Here is a 4,786-nt window from a genome sequence, read left to right as displayed (position 1 = left end):
ACAGCGTCATAATATTCACATGTATGGCATCGGCGCGTCGCGTCAGAAACGCTGCAGTTGCGCGAACTGAACGAGGTCCACAAATTGGAACGTCGCTAATTCACCGCCACCCATTCCAAACTCAGGAACTATCGTGCATGTTTGGCACACACATACACCGCTAGAAAACAAACAGATTTGTCATATCGCCTTGGATTTGTCATGCTGTTGTAGTAAAACTGATCACCTCAGATTACTAGCATTAAACTCAAAAATTGTATAAGCTACCCTGCATGACACCGGCTGCTTCAACGTCTGCTCCCCCTCCCGGCCCCAAAGATGCCATCGCAACATATCTCACTCCTTCAACAGCTCCTCCGCTTCAGTCGCTTCCAAAATCGCAGCCGAACTGGAGGATGACAGGTACCCATCTGAGGTAGCAGTGGAACAGTCCAGCATCAGGGCTCCAATCGTTGTAGAGACGGGAGCCATCAAAACGTCGAAGATGGCAGCGTGCAGGACTGATATCGTCCAAGATCGCAACATCTAGCATTCATAACGCCCAGCATGCCTCCAATTCCGTGCCCATTGGGGATGTTTATGAGGTCCAGGCGCGCAACGTCCAGAGTCGCAAAGTCTACAGTCGTTAAGTCTAGTTTTCAAAACGTCCATTACCCTCGGCACTCAGGCTAGTTTGAATTCCTGCCGCTAGATGACACTACAGAAGCATTCTTGACTACTGCCGGTATTTCCCCCTTTTGTCAACAGAAGGCACAGTCAACCCAGCATTCCACCATGATCATGTGTTGTGTACAGTGGAGCATGGTTACCACAAATTATCTAGACGCATGACGGTCGTGTCCGGCCTGGGCGCAGCCACGCCCCGGGGCTCACTGGTGGACTGGGAGCAGCGCGCCAGGAGGCGCCGTGGCCGGAGCCGTGGCTGGCGGCACGGGCTCGGCGGGGACCGCTGCGCCCGCGGGGCAGGCGGGCTCTCCCGCCTCGCCGCTGTTGCCGGGGCCTCATATGCCGGGGTGCACTCGGTTGCTCAGGGGCCCTTCATATCGGTAATGGGTTCTTTTCACTTGCTTGAAGGACCCGTGCTATTGTTGGGGCCCATATGAGGTCACGCAGCGAGGTATTCGATGCTCAGGGGCCCTCTTCATTGATCTACGGCTCTTTTCCTTTTGAGCCTATTTGCTGAAGACCCTTCACTTGTCAGAGCCCTCTCTGTTAACCTGCCCGGGCACTCCTGACCACACAGGGGAGTTAATTCATGTACACTGATCTTCGGCTATTCCCCTTTGCTCAGAGGATCCTGTCCTCTGGCTGGACCCTTTGTGTTAGCCTGCCGGGGTACTCTCGATCTTTTAGGGATCCCACCATATTAGTGTTAGATTCTTCTCGCCTGTCATGCGGACTTGTCAATGATAACAGGAGCCTCTTTATTGCCCTGCTGCGGCATTTTGGATTGCTCAGGTGCCGTCCTCATTGGTTTGCGGGTTTTCCCACATTATAGGAGGGCCTACGCCGTTGACGGGGACCCAAAGATTAATGATTTTGCTTGCGGCTTTACGTCTTATCGACTGATGACTGAATTTGCGTCTATGCCTAATACGTCGATGAATTTGTACTTGTAATTGTCGAGCATAATTTTACACGCTGCCGACGTCGCGCATATTGTTTCCGTTGCTTTTTCAATTTGTGACAGTTATTACACCTTGAATAATGGGATATTTTGTACCCCACTTGCAACAGACAAAGCAAAAACTCTGCATTAGTCCTCAGCCATCAGCTGATCTCATCAACTAGCCGGCTAGCCGTATATAAGCTAGGAACGAAGTTTGTGCTTGATTTTGATGGTGTTTAGTAGCTAATTTAAGTGTATGTTGCCATGTTTTCTCCCAAATATTTAGCCTCAAAATGACAGGATGCACCACGACCCGGAGAAAATTAAGAAGCCCCACGTATTTGCATGCGCGGCACGCCACGTTTTCTAGAGCTGCGCACAGTAAGCTAGGTTCCCGTGTATAAGCGACATACATAACAATATTAAAACTCAATGACCGGAATGTCAGCATGTTTGGTGGATAGGAACCCTGAGCTCAAGGGAGTTCACAAAGGTAGAGGCGTTCTCCACTTTTTAGCATTTTCGCGATGTAGATGTGTGGAGATTTAGTTACCGTGGACTTAACTGCTCCCGATCACTCTGATACGGTGTCTTGTCAGTTTTGGCCGGTGCTTTTGCTTTAATCGCACAGAGCGCTTCACAACGGTGTACGCACACACACACGCACACACACACACACACACACACACACACACACACACACACACACACACACACACACACACACACACACACACACACACACACACCCATACGTGTGAGCCATGACAAGGAGGACCGGGTTTTAGTTCCGACAAGCGAGGGCCACCATAAGGAGCTGTAGTATAAACGACTCATGCAGAGGAACTATAGCTCTATGTCAACGCACGCATTTCTATCGGTTGAGATTGGTGAAAGCTCCCATACGTACTGTTTTACGGGTTGTTGAATATGCGAGGACCGAGCCGATATTGCAGGACCGCGCAGTGTGAAGGAACCCGGTAAATTAGGAAATAGCAGGACCGGAGTGTTAAGTACGTCGGTTAATTACGAATAACGAGGCACGTGCCTCTGAAACATAACAAACCAGCCTAGATTCATGGAAGCTGGATGAAAGGTGTAGTGGTCCCATGAATGTTTGTTTCGAGCGGTCTTGGTTCGAATGCCGAGGTTGGCTGAGTTTTCAGGTGGCGAGCATCACCACGGCAGGTGCTCATGCCAAGATACTGACAATTTCCCCATGCGTATCAGACGAGCTTACAGCCATCTACCATCCGGTTTCTTACTTTGACGAGAGACACACCAAGTTGACGCAGGTAAATGTACTCAGGTAAACGTACGTGTCAGCTGTCAAAGAAAAGCTGCCTGCAGACATTGCGACAATCACACATCATTTGACCTCAGTCCGTTGAGTCGATGAAAACATCGTTCAAAAATCGCATCCCCTCTAAGCTACCAAATGATAAATATAGTAGTCATAGTAATATCACATATTTTCGAAACGCCAAATGGAGCTGAAAATCAAAACAGGCGTCTGGGCAGGCAAACATCTTTAGCAATGATTTATGTACACTTCGATTTAATCTAAAAAATAATCTTTAGAATGGGTTTATGTCAACAGCTATACACTCTAAATGCGAATCAAATTGGCGTTTTTTTGTACTTTTGGGGGAAGGTGAATAACGGTATGAATATCTACACAGCAAGCGCGAAACTCGAACCAATCTTGCTGGCCATGTAGGTGCCAAGCCCCACACCGTCCGTAAAGATGCTGGGGTTCCCAAACGACAATATTTTATCCTGGTAGGAGCACGTCTATCAAAAGTTACAAAAAAGTGAGACCCATCCTACCCCTGTTGCATAAGATACGACACCACGTCACGCCCGATGCCCGTAAAACTCCTTATTCAGTCCCATGTATTCCTCATGTCCTATGCTGCCCCAAGTCTACGGAGGGGGCGCGGCGTTTCATTTCAGCAGAGTGCAGAGGGTGGTGTATTTCGGGGCCAGGATCGTCTGCAGAATCTTGACAAATGAAGTCGGCTTGTCTGATTCCCGTTTTTGTTCTATTTGTATGACAATGAATGACTACGTGTTGGAGCTGTATTGACTCGAATGGAGCGTCAATCCACTTGTTGGAAAAATTCGTAAATAACCTGAACTGAAGTGAAGTTGAGCCGGCCGTCTGTGGGTTGGTATTGACCGTCCGTTTGCTGGTGTTGACCGTCTGCTGGCTGGTGTTGGCTGTCGGCCGGCCGTCTGTGGGCTGGTGTCGGCCTTCGGGCTGGCCGTTTATGGGCCTGCGTTGGCCGTCGGTGTGGCCGTTTGTGGGCTGGTGTTGGCCGTCTGTAAGCTGGTGTTGGCTGTCGGACTGGCCGCCTGTGAGCTGGTGTTGCCCGTTGGGCCGGCCAAACGACCCACATCAGCACACAGACGGCCAATACCAGCCGACAAACAGCCGGCCAAATGGCCAACACCAGCCGACAGATGACCGATACCAGCCGACAGGCGGCAGGCCAAACGGCCAACACCAACCCAAAGACGGCCAATACCAGCCGACAGACGGCTGGCCAAGCGGCCAACACCAACCAACAGACGGCTGGCCAAGCGGCCAACACCAACCAACAGACGGCCAACAGGAACCCGTTTGCCAGGCGGATACCCTGCCGAAAGCGGCGACATGCGGGACTTCGGACCCGCGCATACTTTAGTACATGGTGCCCAAAGTATCACGAAAAGTGCGACTGTGTTTCATCTCAACGCCGGTTACAATGCACTACGTTGCCACCTCTATGCTCTTCACGGCTCAATCTTTCTCGTTTGAAGTCAAAGCGTATTGCGTACATAGGAATCGTGACATGGGCCGTTTCCCGTCGAATTAATGGGCCTTCGTGCCGGACGGTGTCGGGATGACATGACAATTTGCAAACGCCTTCACCATGTGCTTCGTCGCACACTTCGTCTGTCCGCTGGAGGCCCCGGAGAACAAATCCTTATACGCTGAAGAAGGCGCAGCTATGTTTTAAGCTCGCAGGCGAGTGCCGGTCAACTGGAAGCCACAGGTTGGCCCGCAATGTTGGTAATACACTCACTGTTGACAAGCAGAGAGAAAGAGAGGGGAAGGGAGAAAGGAAAGGAGGAAGAGAAAGGGAGGAAGGGAGGGAGGGAGGGAGGGAGGGAGGGGGCGGGAGGGAGGGA

The sequence above is a fragment of the Pollicipes pollicipes genome, unplaced genomic scaffold, assembly GCF_011947565.3.
Source record: "Pollicipes pollicipes isolate AB1234 unplaced genomic scaffold, Ppol_2.1 Scaffold_6138;HRSCAF=7277_pilon_pilon_pilon, whole genome shotgun sequence".
Taxonomy (NCBI): Eukaryota; Metazoa; Arthropoda; class Thecostraca; order Pollicipedomorpha; family Pollicipedidae; genus Pollicipes; species Pollicipes pollicipes.
This window is presented reverse-complemented; position numbering follows the sequence as displayed.